The 13,751-nt window shown below is 37.0% G+C and overlaps 1 protein-coding gene across 4 annotated transcripts in view; it reads left to right on the forward strand.

Moving 5' to 3' along the window:
- The first annotated feature begins 796 nt into the window (after positions 1–796).
- enox2 (ecto-NOX disulfide-thiol exchanger 2) overlaps positions 797–13,751 on the forward strand; it is a 206,680-nt gene continuing 193,725 nt past the window's right edge. For 3 of the 4 annotated variants that reach the window (XM_023958990.1, XM_023958993.1, XM_023958992.1), the window contains exons 1-3: positions 797–887; positions 1,729–1,832; positions 3,388–3,464. The gene's annotated coding sequence lies outside the window, so the exon portion shown is untranslated. The remainder of the gene's footprint in view (positions 888–1,728; positions 1,833–3,387; positions 3,465–13,751) is intronic. The other variant, XM_023958991.1, reaches the window with a different exon arrangement.

Below are 13,751 nucleotides of genomic sequence, written 5' to 3' on the forward strand. Positions count from 1 at the left end.
TCGGTTCCAAAAGACCCGATATGAGTTAGTGTAATTACGCTCGACTTGGTAACCCCGGCTTAATGCACGTGCTCGTCAAGTTCATAAGGACATTCTCAATGGATCGCCGATTTCCGGAGTCACCATGGAAACGCGTGGAGAAAAAAGAGAGCGCTATACTTCAGTGAGACGGCGTATGAAGATTATAAGACCATCAAAAAAGTAACACGGCTGCATCCTCAAAAGAGTTTCTGCTCATAGAAAAAGAACAGACAAAGTAAACGCACGAGTTTCTGATCTTATTTCCATTTTCCTTGTGACGCATATATATATATATATATATATATATATATATATATATATAAAACCTTTTTCCAATTTTGCCACCTTAAATGAATTACTTCTATTGATAACAAATGATTGAGTTAAATGTATTCAACCTAATTTCTTACGTCTATAAAACTCAATAATTGTTTATACAACTCTAATTTACATATTTATCTAACTAAATGTCTTATTACTCCAATTCAATTAATATTTTTTCCATCTTAATGAATTACAATTCTATCTATCTTTCTATATATACTTTAAAAAGGCCCAAGTAAAGTACAGATTCGTAGGAATGTAATGATTCATTAGTTTGTGAGTAAAAATAAACAAGTATTGTAAATAAAAAATGTGCGCGAACGTTTGTTTCACAACATTGAAAGTACGTGACGCTTGGACCTTCCGCTTGCCGTAGATGGCTTTGCCTCCGATTGATAGGTCTTGTTGCTACGCTGACGCTCCCCTTAGTTACCTTCTCAACCAATCAGATCGCCAGTCGGCAACAACAGCGGAAGGAAGGAAAGAGCCGTGTCCGCGTGCGTTAGTTTAACACTAATTACTGCTATAAAAGACATTTCCATGTGAGTATTACAACTCGGAGGTACTACTTATGTGTTGAGGTCTTTACTTATTCAAATTTAAAGTAACTGGCGTTAATTGCATAGAGGCTGGCAACTTTTCTCTCATGTTACCATAGAAGGTTTTGCGTGTTTATAAACATATATCAGGTTAATTTATTTCAGATTTTTTTTAATATGACAAAAAATGTTATCCTGTGGGTCTGTGTTTAACTCAAAAGGCGACATGGGTATTTAAAACTAAAGAGGGTTTAGGCTGTGATGAGTTTTGACAGCTTTAGCATCTGTTGTGAGTTAATTATTGCTTCTCTGCTGCTGCAGTGCTCTTTGCCATAAAACAAGAGACTCTCTCGGCTGTTTTTGTTCTTTTTTTTTTTTTTTTTTTTTTTTTTACGAGAACATGATGAATAAACGCTGGAAAACAAGTTACTAAGTTACTTAATTTGTCAAAGCAGTCAGTCCTGATCAGCAGAAACTTCTGGACCAGATCTGGCAGATTAAGGTGGCATACAATGGCACCAGCTACATTATATTATGATGGACGAGCTGTGGGTCTACTTTTTTGCCTTTTTAATGTTTTTCTGCCTTTGATGTGTAAGACTCCAACTATCCTGCAGATCAACCATAAAGTTTTTATTTATATACATTTTTAATAAACCAAGAATAACCTCATAAATAACATTTTAACATTAAAAAGCAGACGTAGTGCTAAGCACCCACGCTCCCTCTGTTATAAAAGTTAACTCTGGGTTTTTGTGACTGAAGAGTGCACGATTTTTGTTGTCAGTTTGAGTGTTGGAAATGTAGTTAACGTAATTTTAGTGATTGTGATTTCTGTTAATAGGGTGATGATCATAAAACGACCTTTTTTCAAGTGTTATTGGGGATTTTAACCTGAAGCTTGCATCATCCTCCCACATTGTTCTCATGCTACACTGCCCCGTTAAGGTAAGTTAGTCTCAATTTAGCCGGTAAATTCTATTTTTTAAGGAAAATAGACCACTTGAGATAAAAACTTTTTAGGCCTGAGTGCAGTTTTCCATGTCTGTTTAAAGGTAAACTTACCATAAAGATCAGTGCCCAGTGTATTTTGTAAGTGCTAACCGAGTCTGCGGTTATTCTGGTTTATTTCTTTAAAAGGGTAACATGGGTGGAAGAAATCTGTAACTCTTTCCTTTTCAGATGTTTTTTTTTTTAAACTATTTGATAAAATACAGGAGATTTTTACTGTCAGTTAATGTAGACAGTTAAAATGGAACAGAGTATTTTCTGATGATGTCACTTAAAAAATATAAAAAATAAACGGAAAAGTATTATGTAGGTCTGTCTAAAGAAATATCTGTTGCTTTAGATTTAATGAACAGCAAATGATTAATATTATTTCTAATATTAAGATGCAGCAAAAATAGTTTTGTTAGTTTTGTGACATGCTTATGCAGCATTACTTCTGTTTCTAGCAAACTTTTTAATGCATTAAGTCAAAATATTCGGTCATTAGTATTAGTAGTGTTAGTATTATTAATTATTGGTAGTGGTTTTTTTTCTTTCAATGTTATTTTGGACCTGGCAAGCTGAACACAGTTCACTGAAGGTTTGTATTTGGCTGCTAAGTTTCTAACAGGGAGCAGGTGCCTTTTCCAAAGACAAGTGTGGTTTAATGTAGGATTGTATTTACACTGAAAAGCCAATAATTGAATCCAGACATTTATTAATTGTTCTGTCTGTCTTCCAAATTTTTTCTCACAAGGATTTCTATTTAGAAAGACACCAGCGATGAGCTACAAACTACAACTTGGATAAATTGCATGAGTGAAGTCTGTGTCCAATGCCCTGACAATATATTCTACATAAACTTTCTCAACTCTAAGAAACTTTGGCTTTCATGTTAAAAAGTTTTGTTTCTGTGTACTGGTAATTAACGTTCTATTGTTGTGTAATATGTTTGCTTAAGACAAGGTTTTTGTTTCAAATAAATCTTGTTTGTCTTTTTGTTCAGGTATTTTTAATCTGGGCCAAAAATGGCACGAGTGATTATTCCAAAGCTCAAAGCATACATAAAGTTGACATTTTGAAACTTTTCTGGGTCAGCCTCGGACCACTTTTGAGCTAGCAGCTGTTTTAGTGCTGGCCCTTGTGGGGGCCATCTCTGGCACTCAAGCTCTGAGCCACCAAAGGGCCTTTATTCATTTTAAAATGTGAGCCAGGTGTAAGTGCATTATTTCTACTAGAGCTGGACCAGACCCATTTGACTGTTAGTGTAGCTCCAGTTCAGCTTGAGCAGCACAGAGGGCGGTTGTGCTTGTCAATAAACATCAGCAAACACATGCTTTTAGGACTTTACTGTATATCATTTATGCATTTTCAGATTGAATTGACTTTCCTTTTTGTAAATACAAATGCTAGGAACACAAAACTGGAACCATACTGTGCGATCATAGAGCAGGCATAAAACTCTGCAGTTGTTCCTGTGCTGATTATTATATTGGGTTTCTCTGATCGCCAGATGCTGTTTTTGGTTTAGCATCATGCTGTTAAAAGTAGAGGCCAATGGGAGACCTGTGCCCTCCTTCAAACAAAAAGGTAAGCAAAATGCTACTGACATACATCCAACATGCAAGTTTGTATTTTCTCTCTTTTTCTCATTTAGCCAAAGCTGAATATTCTAGTTCCCTATGCTACCTCAGTTGCTTTGTTGCTACAGTTTGACATGAAAATTCCGATGGTAGATCTTGTAAAACATACATGCATTTTAAACAGAAATTTATGAGCAACTGCATTGATTGAAAGGGAAATCTGTGATGTGACTCATGATCAGCTGTTCACGGGGATTGGTTAAGTTCAAATCGCATTGCTGAGTATTTTCTTTTATGGCGTTTCATCTCTGCCATAAAGTGAAAGGGCGTAAAGACAACTGAGTGGGGGGATTCAGGAACCTTACAACCGTGCAGGCGCAATTCTAACCGAGCGACCCCGCATTTTACAACTGCACGTCTGCAATCCTAACTGAGCAGGGATCCCGCGCGGTCAATACTCCATTGCGCCCTCACCAGGATTTGCGCTCCGTCCATTTTGGAGAAAATGTAAGACTTTTATGTTCGCCTTATGGTGGTGAAAGTACTGTATATAGAAAATATGATAAAAGGCAGAGAGCCACATGCAGCTCAAGAGCCGCCTGTTAGTCCCCCCCCGGTGAAAATACCGGATCGATAAGCAGTATCAATGTGAGATGTGAGGAGTCCTAAACAAGCGCGAGAGCGTGTAATCCAGGGGTCGGGAACCTATGGCTCGCGAGCCATATATGGCTCTTTTGATGGTCACATGTGGCTCGCAGACAAATCTTTAATTATACTTTTTTTTTTTTTCATTAGACAAGTCCTCAGCGCGATGCGATGCCAGAGGCGCGCAGTAGTATCGGTGCTTAGAGAGAGAAATCTGTGCCAGCATTATCCGTTTACTATTATCTATTATTTCACAGAGCTTGTGCCAGCTGAAAACCTGTGAATTGCCGTGGCTAAAACTGCGCGCCCCCGTCTCTGAGAAAGAGCGCGCAGATGCGGGGACGGGATGTGTGAGGGAGAAAGCAGAGGGTGGGGGTGAGGGGTTGTGGGGACAGGCAGCAGGTGAATCGCGCAGGGATTGTAATAACGTAAAACCCACTCCCTGTCACTCACTGCAGCGTGTGAGTGTGTGTTTGGCTCCCCGTCTGCATGTGAGCAGTCTTTGTCACATCTACAGAACATTCATACCAACCTAAGATCACGTTTAGAGTCTCAACGCCTGCATGAAGCAGAAACTTACCACGTATCAACCAGACTAGACCATCAGCAGAACTACCACGAGAAATACTCACCATTTATTAGCAACAGCATAACAATGTTATTAAAAAGAATCCACAGACTTATTGTACTCTAAAAATGTTGAAATTACATCAAATGCACACATTCACTTGTATATTTAGTTTCAAACATATTGTCGCGGACTTAGTTTAACTTGGCTGTTAGGCCGCGTTATAAGTTCTGGAGTTCATTAAACGTATCAAGCAGAGATCTGATTGGCTCTCAGTTCTGTCGCTCAGCCTGTTGTTAGGTAATTTGGACCAATGGGGTTCAGCTATGGGCCGAATAAGGGAAATGGGAGGGCTGGAGCGGGAGCAGGTGAATATAAAGTTGGGAGAAGCGCTCTCTCTCGTCTCGTGTCGACAGGAGAGATTCAGGAGTTGCTGAATTAATTGTACGGCGTTTGTTGTGGTCTGCAGTCACCAGAATAAAGAACCTTAAAAGAGGTTAAGTCTCCGTGCCTCAGTGTGGGAAAGGGACTCTACATTATTGTATGGCTCTTTTGAAATTACATTTAAAAATATGTGGCGTTTATGGCTCTCTTGGCCAAAAAGGTTCCCGACCCCTGGTGTAATCAAAGGGGTGATGGGGAATGAAGACAGACTTATTCCACGCCAGCAGTTCCGCCCACAGCTCAGAGGCAACTTTCTAATGAACTACTGCTGCTCTGAAGAAAATGACAAGTTTGGATTTTGCCTAAAAACAGCTTAATCATAATACTCTTTTAGTTTGGCATCAGCACTTTGGAGCTTTTTAGTCTGTCTTATCAATGTTCCTAGACAGAATTCCCACCTAAAAAAATTAGCATTATATCATGTTATTAAGGCAGTTTGACAGACAGCAGAAAACTGTCTTTGAATTTTTTTGTGTACCTAATGTCTAAACTAATGTGAGCCATCATTATTTCACTTACACTGTGAATCTTTATGTCACTTTAATGAATAAATGATTACAGAGATTGATGAAGCCATTGACTATAAAAATTTGTTTCATCTTTTGTGGAAAAAACTCAAAACATGTGCAAAATATTGAAGCTGTCCCACTTGCTAAGAAAATAGGATTTGATATCTGTTGTAGGAAGGTGTTCACTTTAAAGATGCTTCCAGTATTTTGGGATCCAACTCTTTTACAACATTTCTTAACGTATCTCAATAAAATGTGCAGAATAGGACATATAAAGTTGACATTTGATCCAAAGGGACATAGACAGTAAGGCAAAAACGTATCTGTCAGTCGCTGTTTCTGCCTCTTCTTAAAAAAGAGGAGTTTGGTCTGTAATGTTCATGATAGATACACTTCAACTATGAGAGACAGAATGTAAAAAATAACCCAGGAAATCACACTGTGTGATTTTTTTTAAAGAAAGTATTTGTATAAATGGTGCAGAAAAATATGTATCTAGGCAATAACAAAATTTTACCTTAATACTTTATAATGCAACTCTGGTTGTCAATGACAGCGATCAAAGGTTTCCTACAGGCACTGTAGCTACTATTTTGGTCCATTCTTCCATGCAGATCTTCTGGAGAGCTGTGATATTTTGGGGTTGTTGCTTGGTGACATGGATTTAAATTTCCCTCCACATATTCTCTGTTGGATTGAGGTCCAGAGACGTACCAGTCCTCTCCAGAACCCTGAAAAGCTTATCTAGCCACTCCTTTCTTGCCCAGGCCATGTGTTTTGGGTCACTGTCTTGCTGGTATATCCAGCCACGTTTCAGCCATGTTTAGTTCAACACCTCAGAATACATGACCCTATTCATCCTTTCCTTAATCCAGATCAGTCGTCCTGTCTCCTTTACAGCAAAGCAGCCCCAAATTATGATGTTTTCCCCCCATGCTTCACACTGGGTATGGTGTTTTTGAGATTCAATCCAGCATTTTTTCTCCTCCCAGCATAGCGAGTGGCGTTCATACCAAAGAGTTCTGTTGTGGTGTCATTTGATCACATGACCTTCTCCCAGTCCTCCTCTGGATCATCCAGATGGTCTCTGGAGAACATAAGATGGAGCTGGACATGCAATGGTTTAAGCACAGGGACCTTTGGAGCTCTGCAGGATTTGAATCCATGACAGTAGCATGTGGTGGTCCCAGCTCTCTTCCGGACATTGACCTGTGCCCCTGTGGCAGTTTCCTCAACTTTCTTAAGATCCTTCGTGGGATCTTCTATGAAGCTCCAGGTGGAGTGAGATTGTCAGTGATCTTTGTGTTCCTTCCCTTTTTGACAGACAAATACATAAAGGAACGGATCTTTTATATAAAAAATAAAAGGAAAGTTTTGGAGCTCTTCACATTAGCAGTTGAGTTCCTGGTCTTGCTTAAAAAAATGCTTATGTGATACTGAAAACCAAATGTTCCTACCACATTTTGAAGCAGTGTGACCACAGTTCCAACAATCAAAAATATCTGGCTATTTCTGATCCCCACAAAAAAAAGACTGAATGTTTTACTGAAAATTTTCCTATAGCAGCCCACAGAATGAAGAGACGGGATCAAAGAGAAGTGAACCACACAATCAGTGGGCATTTGGCATCAGCATTTTATATTAAGAGTGAAAATAAACAACTTGCATCAAGAACCTCAGACTTTAATTACAGAACAGGGTTGATTGCTGTGATTATAAAGAAATGCATAGATTAACTTTCTTTTTTGCACAGTCTTTATCTGCAGTCGCAAGCAGTCATTGCAGTGAGTGGTTTGTTTGTGAGGAAATTTGATTATTTGTACTGATATGTTGTACATAAGCTGACTCATCAAAGGCAACAAAAAGAAAAGTAAGCCAAAAGCTGTCGGCTTGTATCAAATAATAAACTCATCGACAAAATCACTGGCAAATTTCCTCCTTCAGACAGAAAAGATACTGTAACATTTTTAGCAGCAGAAACTCTAAGAAATGTATTACAAGATGTTTACTGACACAGCTCAGTTATCAAAAAGCACAAACTTGATTTTAAAATGTATTTAACCAATAAAAACAAGTTACTGATTTGTTAAGGGAGTCTTATTTGTGAAATAAATTCTGCAGAAGTAGCTATCATTTGTTTATTATGCAGTTGGATGTACAGGGACCTGTCCTTTATCCCAAGAGTTATGTTCTAAAAATAACTCGCGATAGATGAAATCTGCAAAGAAGGATTATAGATGTTTTTAGAATGTGAAAGCCTTCACTACACACTTTATGCCCTTTTCTCAGACAGACATCAACATTTTCACACTTTTCTCTCGTTAAATCTTTCAAACCTTCATAGCAAACTAAGTCCAGAATAATGGAATGAAAACAAGGATCATATCGAGATTTAAGATTTATGTACATTTGGAAAGCTGAACGTCTTCTGTTCAGAAGACACAGCAAGGAGGAGGTTGATTGACAAGGTCAACAGCCAATCAGGATGCAGAACACAGTGAGCTGGAAAAAGAATTGGCATGCAAAATTGTACAAAAGAAATTCTGCAAAACAGTGAAAGGTGAACCACGATACAGTGATGAGCCACATTAATGGATAAACTTCAAATTCAAAACATCAATGGATAGCATTCCAAAGTGGGTGTTTTTTCCTTTGATAGCTACAGTAATAAAACTGAAATAAACTTAAATAACAATATTGCAAAAATGAAAAACTTAATGATACATTATTTTCCTAAACCATTTAGCCCTATTGGCCAGTTCACATTTTTATTTTTTTATTTATTTCTTTTTTGGGAATGTGGCCTTAAAATGATTAAAACTTGCAACTTCATGGCTATCCAAAGGCCACATATGAAAGCAACAATGTCAAGTTCTAAACTGACCAGTCAGTACCCCCAAAAAAGTAGGTATTTCCTGCTGGCCTCCACGTGGAACGTAGAAGAAATTTATTAACGTTTCCTGGATTGAACCTTTCCTGGTATCTATGGCACCAGTATACCAGAATAAGGAATAGTAGTTTATTTTATTTAGTTTATCTTTCAAGTAGGAACGTCTGCTCCAAAATGAATTTGTTTTTCAGAGAATAAACACAAATTCTCATCCCTGGTTTTAAAACATAGTTTACTTTCCATTTAGCCTTTTCTAACTTCAGAAAAGTGAAAGTGTTTTCAGATTCGGCCTTTAATGGACAGTGTTCACTCAGAATTCTTAACAAGCAACCTTTAGCTTTTGTTTAGTGGACGTCGCAGACCGCCCATTACCATTTCACTCTCCATTAAGTAGAATTTTCCTTTGTTTGACATTTGTTCTTCAGAGGCTTTTACATTTGTGACTTGAAGCATTGAAAAGAAACTGTCCCCCGCTTTTAAAGTTCGCACTGAGCAGCAAATCTGTGTATATATATATATATATATATAGATCTATTTCTACATATGTAGAATATATATATATATATATATATATATATCTCCATCTCTCTCTCTGGCTCTTTTTCTTTAAAAAGAGTGTAGCTTTCACATGCAAAGTTTTTGTGTGAACCAGCACTATGAACAGATAAACGGCTTTCATTTAAGATTGACAAGATTTTGAGGACATTGCCCTCTAAAAGTAGTAACGTATGTGTGGTATGTCATCAGACCAGATTAATTATGTTCCAGACACTCTGGTTCCATCCCACCTGATAGTTCTCTCATGGCTGTTGTAGCAAAGAAGCTAGCCTCATGAAGTCTGTGATAAACGACCTGTCCGAGTTCTCAAACATTGGATCGTTTAGTGAGAGCAGGACACAATTGTAAGCCCAGCCTGAATTTTTGAGATACATGTTTGCTCTTTACAGTCAAGCAATATGCTCAATTTCTCTGGGAGTGAAAGAAAAATAATAGGAAAATACATAACAGCACTTATGTAAATGTTCATAAAATCAGCTTTGCCCTGAGCCAGCCTTTAATATGAAGAATCATTACTCTTAATACCTCTTCAGATATATTCATTTTCAGGAAGGATCATGATGGGGTGCATTTCTTTGGAGAGATTTAAAGGATTACTGAGCCATTAATGGTAGCCTAATGCTAGAGATATATGGAGTGTCGTGCAGGTCTGAAGATCTGAGTCCAGTAATTAGCTGAAGCATGTCTTCTAAGGTATAATCCTAAATCCCACTCCCTGTTTTGCTTGAAAAGGTGTCAAAGACTTGAAAGGTTAATCCTCTCATAGATGGGAAATTGGGGGATACCATTTGTTGTGGGCCTGTTTCAGAAGTAAATCCAGAAATTTCCACAGGGAATATGTCTGAGGTGTGTAAGAAGGTTAACTGGTGTGGGGATTTTTCTATGTGCCACGTACCAGGGAATCAGCATGTGCATGACGTGATATTTGTTCTACCTACAATGTGAACAAAAGTCAGTTTTGAGATCAAAATTTTCTAATTTGCAATCAAAATGTTCAGTTGTAAAAGTGAAACTTTCAGAAATGCAAATAAAAATAAAAAATGCTCACTTTCAAAATCTTTTCCTTTGCTTTCAAAATACATTTATGCGTTTGCAACACAAAAGTTTTCAGACACGTTGTCTTTCATCTTGTTTTCTCCCCATCTTTGATTTTGCGTTCATAACTTTCAGTTTATTGGGGAATAGGTGCCACCAAATAGCCAATCACAGACAAGAAGGTTCATGCTGATTGGTCTAGATTTTGTCCAATCACTTCTCTGTATTTATCTAACATGGTGTCTGCTACTGAGGCCCTGAAGCCAAACCGGCTCTTTTACCCTCGATTTTTGCATCTTTGGCTGAAGAACAGTTCATTTTTGATCATTTTAAAAATAATTTGTACTTTCTTTTAGCATTTATTATACTCTATTAAATCAGATTTGTAAAATTGAAACCATAAAACAAACTGTGTATAGTTTATCTGCTGACATTACACTACACAGGCCTGCGTGATCGTAAAATCCCCTGGATCAAAATATTGGTAAAAAGTTAGATATTTATCAAGATCTTTTTGTTATTAAAAAGATTGAACGCACATGTTATGTAGTGCTGCACAACCATGTCTTAGATTAGATTACATCAGTATTAAAATAATAATAAGTGTCCATATCACGAAAAATAGTGAGCCATCACTATTTTTCGTGATATGGACACTGCCATATTGGTCCAGGTCGGTCTGAGTCCTTGTTTCTATGGCAACCACTCTCGCCAACCAGGGGTGAGCTTGTTGGAAGTCCACACTCTTACCACTTAAAAGTGGGCTCTGCAGAGTCTGGAAAACATTTCAACCGTTGCACATGGAGATCAGCAGGCACTGCCTACTTTTTGGGGGGCAACTGACCAGTCAGTTTATAACTGGCATATCTTGCCATAAAGAGAAAAATATCATAAATAAATGAGTATTAACAAGAACATTTTATAAAAATGTATCAGAGCAAGACTTACTCTGACAAATAGAAGGACGGAGTAACAGCTGTTATTTCTCTTTAGAAGTCTAAGAGATTTTGGCCTCTTGGAACCAGCGGGTACTTCCTGTTTTGAATGTGAGAGGGAGGGGTCACTCAGTCCTGTTTGGATGAAACAAAGGATGTCCTGACAGCTTCCTGGAGTTTCTCAGCCTTTTTTGTCCTCTGATCTATGTATCAGAAATGTAATAGGAATCAGATCAAAGGCTTGTTCTTCTAATACAATTCCAAAATGTCCCTATTGTTATCTCTCCCTTCAAAATGTTCTATTTTTCTACAGGTGAGTTCTGTTTTGACACAGACAGAATACTGACATCTCTTTACGTGTTTTTAACATGTGACTTTGTTTTATTATGAATGCCAGAAAACCTTCATTTTCCTCCCTCTCTTTGACATTCACATCTTACCAGATTTTGTGTCTTTTTTATGCTCATTCTCTGAAGAGATGACAGTCAAGTGGTCACGTGTCACTTCTACTTGCCCCCTTAAATAATACAGCCATTATGATAATGCACCAACACAGGCTATCCTCGTCTGTGCCACTGTCGTTTTTTACATGGAAAATTACAACAGATTTTCAGAGTGAGCTTGTGGTTTTATTTGAATATTAATTGTTTCTATTATTTGTAAAGATCCTCAGCATCAAGGAAAACAAAACATTTTTGTATTAGTTATATTTGTTATAATTTCTGCTGTCTAAATTAGTGTGCGAGTAATTTGAACACTTTAATTCATGAATAATAACAAATGGGAATTAATGATACGTTTCAGAATTTTTTTAGCCACATTTTTGTTTGTTGATTCATTTTTCAAAAACGTAGCAGATTTTTACAATAGCATTTAAATAAATGAAATGAAAAAATGAAATGAATTTATTGATTAGAAAAGTAGAGCCTCAAAGAAACTGAGTCCAGTCATAACTGACTAAAATCCATTGTATTTTGTGCATCATGACTTTACTATTTACTGCAGACTTCTTATAGATGTCTTTATTATTAGTCTTGCCTGTCCTTATTCATGTGAACCTGATATTCTTGAGCAGTTCTTTGGGGTACAGGACCTGGGCGTGATTGTGTTCATTCTGTTGTTCTGTTTGGTTCATCATCTATGAGCTTCCATGACCTTGTGTGTTATCTAACCTGCTGAAGGATTCTGGTTTGACTTTTTCCAAGACTCAGGACAAAGATTGATGTGGAACCTGAACCTGAGTACAAAGGCAACTTTTCAGTAGCAACATAGATAACATCGTATTGCTTTTTTAAGTATGTTTTTAACTTAATATTTCTTAATATTTTACACTTTGAATTGATACAATAATTGTTTTTAAACATTTAAAGATGTGTGTAAATTAACCTTTTAAGTTTTTTCTTTGTGTTAAGTGCAAAGAAAAGAAAAAAGAAGAGATAAAAAAACGTGGATAAATGTGGTTGCATTTTTAACATCTTAACAGCTAGGAAAGTGATTGTGACTTCAAGACCATGGGGAATGACAAGAACAGTGCAGAGACAATGAGTGCAGCTCAAGCAACAGCCGGTTTTGTCTTCTTCACTTATCCAAAACATGAATTTACAATAAGACTGTGCAGTGCAATCATTTGTATTGTCAAGTCCTTTTATTTTACTTCAACCATTTATCTACATTTCAGAGTTGACATTTTAGCTGTAGAGTAGGTACAAATACTTTGAAGGAAACCTGCTCTGCCTCAACACAAAACACTCACATTTTTCTGGTGGAGTACACAGATTCACAAGGCATACTGTCAAATTAACATCGTAGCATCAATTGACCTTAATAAAGATGGATAGATAAAACTTTAATTGATGTCATGACGAGGTGAAGAAACAAGATGATAATAAAGAACACAACATAAATACCAGTGAAATAGACAATAAATAACACAATGAAGTGTCTAGTGTCTAGGACAAATTTGATTGTTTGGATTAATACTGGATGATATCAACAATGCCCAAAAAAAATTTCTACGTGGATTTATATATACTATATATACTATGTATATTGGGATTTTGTACTGCATGGGAAGACGGAGCAATGAAACAATGAAGATCAGATATCTTGGAGTCATGACTTAAGTTGGTGGAAATACTACTTTTTCGTCCAAAACATATTATCCCTTTCACAGGCTAAGAGCTCCTGTCACTAAAGATAATAAGTGCTTTTGTATAAATAATCAGCAGGGTTGATGGTGTTTGTTTGACCTCTTTGGTTCCAGCTTTACCCAAAGCTGGAACTGATGAAAAGAACTGATGATAATAAAAATAAAAACATTCCAATAAACAGTGGTTTAAACCTTTTGTAAAAATTAGGGAAAATTGTTGTTTAGAGACTTCCCAAATCAATAAACATTCTTGGGAACTGGAATGCAAAGAAAGACTCTTTTAGCAAAAAAATATTGTTGGAGCTCTTTAAAACCTTCAAAAAAGCGCAATCAAACACAAATGGTTTATATGTGAGATTCCTGGAACAGAAATCTCCTTCTTTTTTGACTGTTCAATTGTGCCTAAAACTTGAAAAACATCTGTAAGAGGAGCTGCAAGATTAGCCCAAGCTTAAACCTGTGAAAGACTGAGCGAGAACAACGTTTATGGAAGTAAGTTGGTCTGAATTTTTGGGAATTGTTAATATCACAAATTATTCAGAAGATTATTTCCACTTGCAA

This window comes from Oryzias latipes, chromosome 10 (assembly GCF_002234675.1).
Source record: "Oryzias latipes chromosome 10, ASM223467v1".
NCBI lineage: Eukaryota > Metazoa > Chordata > Actinopteri > Beloniformes > Adrianichthyidae > Oryzias > Oryzias latipes.